This window comes from Gopherus flavomarginatus, chromosome 6, assembly GCF_025201925.1.
Source record: "Gopherus flavomarginatus isolate rGopFla2 chromosome 6, rGopFla2.mat.asm, whole genome shotgun sequence".
Classification (NCBI taxonomy): domain Eukaryota; kingdom Metazoa; phylum Chordata; order Testudines; family Testudinidae; genus Gopherus; species Gopherus flavomarginatus.
In genome coordinates, this window is record NC_066622.1 from 27,240,997 (window position 1) to 27,253,685 (window position 12,689).

The 12,689-nt window shown below is 38.2% G+C and overlaps 1 long non-coding RNA gene across 6 annotated transcripts in view; it reads right to left on the bottom strand.

Moving 5' to 3' along the window:
* Positions 1-12,689, bottom strand: part of LOC127054429 (uncharacterized) — a 68,304-nt gene that overhangs the window by 39,952 nt on the left and 15,663 nt on the right. For 5 of the 6 annotated variants that reach the window (XR_007775251.1, XR_007775250.1, XR_007775249.1 and 2 more), the window contains one exon: positions 9,748-9,885. The exons of the other annotated variant lie outside the window; for it this stretch is intronic. This is a non-coding gene — a long non-coding RNA (uncharacterized LOC127054429). The remainder of the gene's footprint in view (positions 1-9,747; positions 9,886-12,689) is intronic. 6 annotated transcript variants of the gene reach the window in all.

Here is a 12,689-nt window from a genome sequence, read left to right on the forward strand (position 1 = left end):
TTTTTTGACTATGCAATACACAATATCAACAACTAAGAAGCATCTTGAATTATTTCAGACACATTCACAGAGTTTACCCCAGCTGACAATCTTACTCTGCATTATTCAATATATATACTACTTTTCCTAACTTACTAAACAAAACAGGTAGCTTTGATTTTTTTTTGAATCAATGTGATATGATCATGCTTGATATTTAACTGCGGTGATAAATACATATGGTTTAGCAACTCTATTATATGCCATTTCTTCCCTAATAACGTTAGAACAGCTGGTTGCCAGACCCACAGACTGCTTCAACTTTGTCAGGAGCATCCAGCATTTTTTAAAACCATCTCTTGACCTCATAGAGGAGGTCAATGTTTCTCCTGGCAGCCCTCTAGTTATTTTTTAAGTATCTTGATTTTTTGTGTGTGTGTGGTGTAATGCAATTTTACTCATTATCACTGCAGACGTCAGACCAAGACTAGCAAGATTACAGCAGTAGCTGGAGCATATGGTTGAGTCATATGAATAATAATCATAAATTTTTTTTGACATTGGCCCATTATTATATCCTGATCATGTCCCCTTGGAATCCCTCTTTTGGTATAATGTTTAAGTCATTATAAAGTATCTCTGGAGGTCGAGATTTATAGAGAGCTGGTTGGGAGAAGTACAGCGTTAGGAGTGTGTTTATACAAACATAAAGTATAATACCACCATATACCAGTGTATCTATATATATGTAAGTATAGAGACGTGCTGTTTATACAGACATATATGATAGGCAACTAAGAACTGGCTGTCACCAAATGCATCAAGTATTTTTGATGACATCTTAACCACAGAGTTATCTTAACTCTGTGGTTAAGATCATCTTAACTTGATCATTCTGTCTTCTTTTTAGTTAACTAATACTAATAGTCTTTTAGCTTGTGCAAGTTACATTTTCTTTCTGAGGGAGGTTGAGGAACCAGGCACATAGCAAACAGTGGAAACAGCTGCAGGAAAAGACCATCCTCTTACCCCACTAATCAATTTTGCTCATTTCAGTGGGACTCTACAATTATTTTTTACTAATTACTTGTCAGATGCAGCAGCAATTAGAGATGAGCTCAGATCAAAACCTTGCATTTGAACATCTCAAACTTCAGGGAAGGTCAGATTCAGTTCTGTACTTCATGGATGACCAATTACATCTATAATGAACTGACCCAACTTCCTAGATGTGAACACACTGGATTTTGGAGAAATATGGATCTCAATATAATCATTACAAATCTTCAGTAATACCAATGTAACAAGTTCCGACTGGGGCCACTGCTGTTAGCTTATCCCAGTTTGGATCAAGTGGTTGGAAGGTTGTTACATTTTAACTTCTTTGCATGGCTGCACTGTGTAGAAAGAAGTCACAAAGCAGGCAACCAGGCAGATAAATCTGAAAGGGTTTCCATAGTGCTGCTGCTGAAACTGAAGGTGCTGATGGTATGGAGGGCTTTGCTGATTTATGCAGGGGGGAGAATTTGGAACGAATTTTTCTTGTGTTGACCTGTCATCTTCAATATGATCTTGGGTCCAACTTGTTGGCCATTTTGTTTCTGCTTTATTATTGCTCAGACTGTTACATACACTTTAAAAGTAATTCTCTCCCATCTCTAACCTCCACGATTCTACAAACTGGTAGCTAATTTTAGCCCTGTTTTTTGGAGAAAGACTCCTCGGTCGTTTCTCTAGTCTCTCAGTATGGCACAGACCAGTTCTAAGTAGAAAACCTTACATTCTCTGCATTCCACCAAGCAAAGAGAACGAGACACACATACTGATTCCTCATATGGGATCAGATATTTGCTCCAGTCACACCTTCTGTAATGAGATTTGGCAGGCCTATATCAAGTAGACAACACGAGAAGAAACTTTCCCTGCCACATTGAGGTTGTTACTCTGACAATGCTTTAGAAAAGAAATATAAAGGAGTGGAAGAAAAGGACTTAGATGAAGCTCCACAAACACAACCTTTTGTCAAATTGATATGCCAGTCTTCTTAGACGCTTGCAGTTCCAGCTCCCCTCCTACAAGGAAATGCCTTTGTACAGGAACTCAGTGATACTCAATGCTATTAACTCTACAGAGGAAGAAATCCTCCTGCATGACAGGACGGAGTTTACAGATAAGGAACTGATACACAGAGAGATTAAGTAACTTGCCCCAGGCCATATAGGAAGTCTGCAGAAGAGCTGGGATATGAATGCAGATCATTTGAGTCCCAGTCTGTTGCATAAACATAGGACCATCCTTTAGACCTGAATTTCACTGTCATTGTTTCTGTTATATCAGGGAACAAATTCAACCAAGGATAAATTTGATGACATGTGTTTGGTGGTAGGACTGTTGTGGTAAAAAGATGACTATTAAATCTTACTGTTGGGGTAGTATTTGGCCAAAACTATCTCTAGTGCAGCAGTTCTCAAACTGGGTCACAACCCCATTTTAATAGGGTCGCCAGGACCAGCATTTGACTTGCTGGGACCCAGGGCTGAAGCTGAAGCCCGAGCTCCACCCTCACCTGGGGTAGTGGGGCTCAGGCTGCAGCCCCTTCTCCCCACACCTGGGGCAGCAGAACTTGGGCTATGGCCTCCTTTCCCCCGACCCAGGATGGCCGGGCTTGGGCTCCAACCCCCACCCCCAGGCATCATGTAGTGACTTCATTGTCAGAAGGGACACTCTGTTCTTGTGTAAATGGGATATACCAGAGACAGTCTCTTTGGGTTTAGATCACAAATATGAGGGAGGGGCTCCACTGCAGTATCCTCTTAATAACTATTCCAAACATTTTCAGATTTAAAAAAAAAGTTGGATTGACTGCATGCCACTGGTTAATGATATAGCAGTGACAGTTGACTGCCATTACTTAATGAACTGGTGAAGGAAGTTTCTTCAGTCATGGTCAATCACTTCTTGCCATTGTTTGTCACATGATTGTCCCTTCGGTATTTAAAAATGTGTGTCAAAATGTTACACAGCTGATCTGATCTCTGGTTGTCTGTGATGATATCCAGCTGTAACAGCAATATATATATAAGACTCTTCTTTTTTTTCTTCTCTTTCTCCCTTTATTTCTCTGCTTGACTGCTCGACTTATTTTTTTAAAGGAGAATGTTTACAGTGAACCAGTAAAGGCTGAAAGTTATTGTACTCTGTTCTATGGAGCAATGACCTCCTCCTTTCTCAGCTAGGCCTCCTGTACTACCTGCTGTAGTAATGTGTTTTACACAGTGCCTCAAGCACAAACAGACAAAAGTATTCATTGTGGACTTCCAATATCTTTTCTCAGCTAGAGGCAGAATCACCTGATCAACCAAAGAACCGTCACAGGTATGCTCCATAGCACTCTGCAAAGGCATACCCGGTTGTCCTAAACCATGGCTTGTGAATACCGGGCTTGTGAATACCGGTTTTCTTGTCTGGTGCATCCCATGGATAACAACTGTGGCTCCAATCCTGCAACTGACTACATGTGTAGGGATGCACCATTAGATACTCAATCTCAAGATAAGGGCATCAGCTGCCAAGTCGAAAGGCCAACTTCTTTAGTCCTTACATAGTCCACCAGTGTAAAGACTGCATGATTAGCCCTGATTTTTATTGTTTTTGTTTTGCAGACTATAGCCAACTAAGACTCTCATGTTGGCCTCTCTCAGAGTGAGAGGGAGTTTGGATCTTGATCTGAAAGGGTTTGCCCATTTCTAGTTACAAGTACAAAAGAGATAAACACTGAATGAAGTAAATCTAAACACCAAAATATAATAAAAGTTTGTCTCCACTGCCTGGACAGCTGTTCTGACCTTTACTGGAGGACAAACCAAAGTGTAGCAGCTTTGAATATTATTCACTCTGAGAACGAGACCTGAAGAGTTTAAATAATAAAGCATATTCGGCATTAAAAGACTGAACCTTGTTACTCTTTTGAAGAAGAAGGTGGTGGTTCTTTTCTTTAATCAGACTCATTACATTGATTTCCAAACTCAGGATTGAAAATCCTGGTGTTTGCCAATTTACAGGGCTTTTTAAAGCTGTGCTTCCTATCTGAAAAAAAAAGGTAAATTGCAGTATACCAAAGTCATTCAAGAAGATTATACTATGTACAGATGCAACAGAGATGACATCTCCCTTGTCATCCATAAAACTGATTTAGACCATACTGTGGAGTTATTCAACAATTCCCAGAGAATTCTCTTTAATGCACAATAAGAAACAGATCTTGGTTGTCTTTTCATGGATATCAGACTTACAGAGATGGAGCAATGCACTTGCAACCATGCGTATGAAAAGGTACTTTCAAATAAAGAACTATTAGCTGAAATATTCTGCTATAAGGTATCAAAAGACTTTGTCAACTTTCCACACATTTTGCAATGTTAAACTCATTGCTCTCAGGGACGGTTAGTGGTTTTAAAGTTAGTAATGTATCTTAAGACCAGTAAGACTTTATTACACTTCAAAATGTTCTTTTGAACTTTGAGAATGAGCACTATATTAGCATATTTTTTAAAAAGCCTGTGCAATTTAAAACATGACATGTTGCTTCAGCATTTTAAACAAAACAAAACTTTACTACTGCAAGTCGATACACTTTATTAATTGCAAAGAAACACACCTAAAATAAGTTCCATAGGCTGACCTGTGACAGTGGCAATCATAAAATGGAGATGAGTTATCATAATGTTAGGAATAATAAGTGACTAACGGATCTTCTTCAAAAGAGGTGTTTTATGAAACAATAGGCACAAGTTAAAATGGGCAATTTTGTTATGAAACAATCTTATTTCCTGTGTAAAGAAAAGACTATAGCAGCAATAGCGTGGCTATATTTACCAAATACATACCCGTGGCTCCACAAAAGGTTGTTAGAACTAAATGTTCTAGAGTTTTAATTATATTTACCACAAAATCCACTTGCTCCCAAAGTGAAATTAAATTCTTAACTTTAAAAGCATTCAGATTATAAAGCAGACCAGGGAAATGCCATTATTGTCATGGGCAAAATTGATTATCATACTAATATAGGGAAAACATTCATGTCATGGTGTGTATAGTCAAGTGCTTGAAAAAAGCCAAACAGATTTGCATCTAAAACAGATAAGTCTGAGGTTAACAGATTAGTCTGCAAGTAAATCGTCCCTAACCATAAAATGAACAAAAGTTCAACTAAAGGTCACAAAATCTCCGGACCCTTTAAAATCAGTGGTGAAGTCCCACTTGGATCAGGAAATTCAGCTAAACCCCAAAGTTATTTGCTGTGCATTTAAACAGGGGATATTTGTATTTGACAGGATAAAATCAGCTACCAGTGAAAAGGCTCCTGAGGTCATCTAGTTCCCACCTGTGCATGATTGTTCCATGGTAAGGGTGGCTGCAGCTGCAATAAGGCCCCTATGTGCCACTCTTTCTCTATCAGATCTGAGTGTGCTGAAGGCAATAAGCTGCCCACAGCTTAAACGTTATAGGAACCCCACATTTACAGGACAGTAACGTTAATCTGGTTTAGGGTTTCTGTTTGGATTACTAAAAGCAATTAGTATATCTCTGTACATTTATAAACTAATGGCATAGCCGTGTTATTGTGCAGATGCAATGGCATCGTGAGGTTTCATCAAATGATGTGATACCACCCCATATTGCAGAGATTAGAACTGCCTACGTAACCCCCATTATTACTGCTGATGGGAAATATGCACAAACACACTGGGAAGGGAATATAGCATTTGTAAACAACAGGCAACATTATAGCCTATTGGAACTAATATTTTCATTATAGCTGTCGAAGTATTTATGAGCAATCAGCAACTCAAAACAAAGTTAGCTTTGTTCAGATGGTACTATGGGTAGGAGACAGCAAAATTATATACAGGAAACTACTGAATTATTGTACAATCCATGCCCAGAGATCACCTTTACAAAGTATGCAATGGAACCTTGAGTCTCTTTCTTTGATGTCAAAATTTTACACAGTAGCAATAATGCACGTAGGATGAAGAGGGATGCTGCTTTGAGAAAATATCTGGTAGTCAGCTCTACACAGCTCCTAGCTATGTAACAACGTGTCTCCGTACTTGGTTATATACCCTTTTCTTACTGAGTTCTTCAGAAGACTGAAATTGTGGTGTGTAATAAAACTGACACTCAGAAGTTTAGTAAGACACTAGTCTATGCCTTCTGGCCCCAGTAAGCTGACATGGTTAAAAAAAGATTAATACCCCTGTCACTTGACATCAGTGGCTACTGTCATGTGGGGAAGTCTATTTATATTACTAAATATTTTAACGAAAAGGCAAAAATAAGCTTAAAATTCTTTAAATCAAGTCAAGTAGCTTCTAACAAAATATCTTAGAAAAATTATTCCAGGCTAATGCAAGAGTACTATGAACAGCTGCTCCTGTAACTATTACATTGATTGCTTATCTTATTTTGTTATTAAAAGTGTGAAAGGGTATATTTACACTGCACTGGTGAGGCCACATCTGGCGTACTGCATCCATTTTTGACCCCCCTCCACTACAGAAAGGATGTGGACAAATTGGAGAGAGTTCAGTGGAGGGCAACAAAAAATATTACGGGGCTGGGGCACATGACATATGAGGAGAAGCTGAGGGAAGTGGGCTTATTTAGTTTGCAGAAGAGAAGAGCGAGGGGGGATTTGATAACAGCTTTCAACAACCCAAATGGTGGTTCCAAAGAGGATGAGGTTAGGCTGTTCTCAGTGGTGGCAGATGACAGAACAAGGAGCAATGGTCTCTAATTGCAGTGGGGGATGTCTAGGTTGGATATTAGGGGGAGGCGGTGGAATCTCCATCCTTAGAGGTTTTTAAGGCCTGACTTGACAAAACCCTTGCTGGGATGATTTAGTTGGCCGTGCTTTGAGCAAGGATTGGCTCAGATGACCTCCTGAGATATCTTCCTACCTAATCTTCTGTGATTCTATGAATAAAAGACCTGTGGCATGGCGGCAGCTGGCCCGGGTCAGTTGATTTGGGCTTATGGGGCTGAGACTGAGGGCTATAAAACTGCAGTGCAGACATTCGAGCTCAAGCTGGAGCCAGAGTCCCAATTGCTATTTTTAGCTCCGCAGCCTGAACCCGGCAAGCCTGAGACTCGGTGCCATGAGTTTTTCCTCATGATGTGGACATACCAGAAGTGTCGAACTATTTCCTTACCAGACAAGCAAGAGACACTTTGATCTAGAAAATAATATGTTTCAATCTCTGCAAAGTAGAAGCTGCCTTTAATGATTGTAAAAAATAAAATCAATTTAAAAATAGACTATTTGGACTATTATTAGATATGTCACTCATAGTAGTGCATAATGGCATGACATTGTAAGTAGTACAACTACCAACTTCACAAAAATAATGTTAAAATAATTTTAAAAATCAGAAAATAAAATAAATTTCTAAATGAAATTTTTGAATTTTTCCAAACTGAAAAGTTTCAAAATTATTGATTTTTGCAACTTTTATTTTGCTGGAAAATTTGAAAATATTTGTTTTAATTCCAATTTGGAATAAAAACAAATTTTGAAATGTTAATATTTCCCATGAAATACAAATTCAAAGCTGTGACAAGTTCTAGTATAGGTATGATCTTTATCACAGGCAACATACTTGTTGGGATATTTATGTTTGATAAAGAGACCTGGTTGTGTAAGGGTGCGCTCTATTCAGGATCAAAAAGGGGTGATGCTTAGGGTTGTTCTATCAGTTCTACAAAGTCATAAAAGTGGGCCCTAGTTTCAGGTACCCCTCCTCTTCACAAAAAGAAAAACACTGTTTTAAAACACACAGAAAGAACTCTAGAAATATCCTTATTTATTTCTTTTGGAAACAATCTAAAGTCTTCATTCTTTAAACTCTAAGGAGAATATTTTTGGTTGAAAAATGTTTTACAGAAGACTTCCAACTAGCATTTCCACTTAAAGGTGAAAACCTTTGTTGTTTCTCAAATGTTTAAGGTGGTATACGCTTCTTTCAAGATCTATATTTGCAAATATTTTGAATTTAAATGCAAGCCTTCATATAAAAACTTCCTGATACCACTGTTGTGTAATAGTAAGATGTTTTATGTACAAATATAGCAGGATCATTTGATGCTATAAAAGTTTACTAAGGTAAGAAAGATGCTATCAGTATAAAATAGTTTTATTATTTGGGAAATTAATTAGTTATCTGACAATGCTTACGCAATTCCTTACCAAACTTAGGAAAACAAGAAGAACCTCTCCAAGTATTGGTAAAAAGAAAAGACAATACCTTCTTTAATGACCATTTAAATTTAAAGTCTTTCTCTTTAAGAGTCTTTTAATTTTAAAAAAGACTATATTAAGAGTGGAAAGATGTTTATATAGGAAATACATGTTCTTTGACTCATTTGAAACAGAATCTCAACAGCTGAATAGAAAATGAGCTGAATAGAAAAAAAAACTTAAAATTCTGTCTTTAAAGATGTCTGAGAATTTTCCTCACAATGTCAAAAACAATTTACAACTCTGCTGCATATTCATTAAGCAGATTGCATGTTCATGAAATGAAAGAGCTACTACTAAAATAGTGGGAGCCACATCCCAGATTTGGCATTAAGAGACAATGACTAGGATTTGGCCACTACCATTTCTTATTTCTCTAGTTATAAAATTTGAGTAATTTTGGAGAAAATTGCTTAGTGCTGAACAACTTAAAACACTCCTTTCTATCCCACAGTATATATAAGATTATGGGTGAAACTACTAAAATTTACACCTTAAAACCCTAAGGCACAATATAAACATTATCCATTCTCTAATAAGATATATCAAGAGAAAATATCATCTAGAAGACCACTGTTGTATACTTCGTTGAGAAAAAAGATTACATAAAATTCAAATAATGTTATTGGAGTCACCAAGCATATTAGTCCTGTGCTACTTGCAGAACATTTAGATTTAATTAATTCTTATTTTCTGTAATTTGCAAGTTCAATTGCAGAGCTATGGATGCACAGAAACAGTTGTACAAATGCTCATATCCCAAAAATTGGGCATTGTGTTTGCAGGTTTGTTATGAAATCAAATACTGGATTAATAATTTGATCCACAAATTAAACAGATTATATATTTGTAAATTTTGCCTTTCAATGTTTTCAAGATCTTCAGCCCTGGGAGCTGCTTCTAACATGTATGTACTAGCTGCAATATGAGTATTTATGCCATATGAACCAACCAACAGGAACAAAATACAAACTGTTTAAACCTTGGACCAAAACTGAAAGCAAACACATTGTGGCATATGCAACTGTTGTGACTTTATTACCTGTGAACTGCACCTTCCCATTTCTGAGGCCTACTTGTCATCAGGGTCACTTAATATTTTGTAAGGCAGAGTTGATGTACCATGCTACATAGGAAGACACCCACTGTACTCTCTCATGAAAATTCTGTTTCTTTTCTTTTTAATTTTGTTGTTTCCTGCTGATCTGATATAAAAGTCACACAGAGTGAAAATATATAATTTTCCATTTTGGGAATGGAAAGACCACATTAATGTTTTTAAAAGTTCATTTAAGTTTTAGGAAAGTCATTCAACAAAAATATGTTTCCAAAGGCATAAGGGAGAAGCTGCTACTTCTGCCAAAATATTATCATCTGGGATTACCAGTTATAGCCTGCAAGTATTGTAATGCATTTAAAGTACTTTTTTTTTTTAGCTAACAATAACATTAAACAATGACAAGTACTACCTGTGGCAGAAATTACTCAATGTAATTCAATCCCCTACAGCCTCAGAGGCATCTTGACCTCCAGATCCGTGGATGTATCTCGTTTCTATTGGGAAGGGGTGGGGCTCATCAGCCTCTGAATCATAATCATCCTAGGCCCTGTGGAGACAAACCCCTCCCTCAGGTTATTTCTGTGTAACGGGTGACCTGACTCCTTAAACCTAAGCAATGAAAATATGAGACAGAGGAAGCAAAGGGGATAAAATGTGCCAGTCCTGCTAAAAATGACAAATAGCTAAGCTAAAACGAATTCTGGACACTGGAAGACATCCTGGACACTGGAGGACATATAAAACTAGAAAAGTGGACACCAGAGAACATATAAAACTAGAGAAGTGCTACAGAGTTAAAATATGAGATTTCTCTATGGCAATAGAAGACTAAAGTGTCTAATGTCAGTGGACTTTCAATGGGGAAGTAAAGGTAGGGTTGAGATCTGAATGACCCATTTCAAAAATAACATGCATCTGATAGCAATTTAAAAAAATAGAAAAAACTTGCTGCCCTCATTTAGGCAAAACACTCAGCTTGAAACAGATGCTGGCTGCATAACTATTTGCTACCTTAATAATAAAATAGTGAACAATGGAAAGATTGTAACTTACCTTGGCACAACGCTATATGCAAACACATAGGAAGAAGAAACAATGCAATATCACTCTCAAAGTAGGACAGCAAGGAGCAGATTCAGGAAATAGATGTCTCACTAAGTCAAAGTGACACTGCCAGTATAAATTTAACAGTCAAGAAAGCCAAAGCAAGCAAATCAGACTTAATGTGAAGTCAGACAGAGAGTGAACAGCACTGTACCTCTACAATTATCCAGTCTCCCTAGAGATGATCTCACCAGTGGTGAAACTGTGTCTTGTGATTTCTTCACTTATTCTTTGGTACACAACTTGGGGCTTCAAATGACCCATGACCATTATGATGCCAAGAGAAAATATACCATCTCCAGGACATTGCAACCTACATAATGCTTTATTTTCCTAAGGTCATGTAAACCCAAAAATAAAACTTACAGTAGTATATAGATTCAAAACATTGCAGTATCACCATTGTAAGTCAGAGCGCTTAATCTGACTCTTATTTACATGCCACTGAAATTAATGGAGTTATGCCAACGTAAAACTGATGTAAGTGAGGGCATAATTGGGCCTATATTGTCAAGGGCAGCTCTATGTTTTTTGCCGTCCCAAGCACAGCAGTCAGGCAGCCTTCGGTGGCTTTTCTGTGGGAGGTCCGCCAGTCACGCAGATTCGGTGGCAGTTCTGCGAGTGATCTGCCGTGGCTTCGGAAGTAATTCGGTGGCGGGTACGCCGAAGCCGCGGGACCAGAGGACCTCCCACAGAAACGCTGCCAAAGGCTGCCTCACTGCTGCCCTCACAGTGACTGGCACACCGCCCCCCGCGGCTTGCCACTCCAGTGCCTAGAGCCACCCCTGTATATTGTTTTCTAGGATAAACTTTTTCTTTCATACATGTTTGAGTAAACTAATGATTACAAAGTACTGTACATGCACATATTCAAAGATAAGGCTAGGAACAGAATGACTTTCACTGTCAAACTGGCATTCATTGTATTTTTTATGTACCTAATATGTCAATGATGTAATTCCCAACATGAATTTTCCTATCATATTCTACTGTAATTCGCTATCATAATAACTCAATTTCTTGTTTTGATCCACAATTTAAGAATATTAGAAGCTAAGAAAATGGTCTCCATGCAGGTGGACTCCTAAGCCCACACAAAGCCCCACAAAGTCAATGGATATTTGCCCATGTGTGCCAAATTGCAAGACTGGACCCTAGTTTTGTAAGGCTACCAGTATAAACTGTTGGATGTTGAACAGCTCGAACAGCTTCTTATAATGCTTGGATGGTACAAGTTATCTGATCCTTGGGACTACAATTCCCAGGAGCCCTCCAGACTACCTCTGCCAGCATTCTATCTCCTTACAGAGCTGTGCTTCAGTAATGGCTGGGTTAACACCACCCATTCTTAAAGGGTCCAGCATATTCTGCAACACTTAATAAATAAATAAATAAATAAATAAATAAATAAATAAATAAATAAATATTTTAAATCTAGTGCCTTAGTGCACAGTTTAACAATGGACTGAGAGGAAGAATACACAGAATCAAACACACCATTTCTCTTTCTTTTCTTGGTTCTTCTGGAACTTCCAGCAGCTCCTCTAACCTCCTGTAGAAGTAAGAATTACTTACACAGCTTGAGAAAATCCTTTGGCACCTAGTTCCAAATTAGAGAATTATAGCCTCTCTCTTAGCTGTTGTCAGGTGATTAAGATGCTCTCCTTCCAGTGTTGATTTGGAAGAATGTTGTTGCCAGCAACTCAGCAAATCTAAGTATCGGGAATGGAGAACACATGATGTGTCTCAGGATGAAATGGAGACTCTTCCACAAAAGGTAATCTGCAGGGCTCCTGGGAATTGTAGTCCACAAAAGGATACCTTTGCAACTGCTCCACACAGTAAGTGTACTGTAGCTTCTGCTCTGGGCCAGATTTAGGGACAGGCGACCCAGGCGACTGACTGGAGTGCTGGGACTGGGGGGCGCCAGGCTCAGAGTACTGTTTTTGTTGTTAGCAACAAAAGGGAAAATAGAATGTTTGAAGTAAAATGTTTCAGGTATTCCATATGTAGATTCATTTTTCACTAACCTCCTAGAATGTTCTGGACCTTTGTAGAATCTTGTAGAACCTTACAGACTTTCTGAGCACTACATTTTCCTTGAACCTTCTAGAATGTTGTCGCCCTACCCTCATGAGTATATAGAGGGTGGGGCATCACTAGTCAGTCAGTAAGATATAGAAGTGAAGTGAAGTGAGAGCCCAGCTGCAATATTGTGAACCTTGTTTTACTGTGTAATTATGAAAG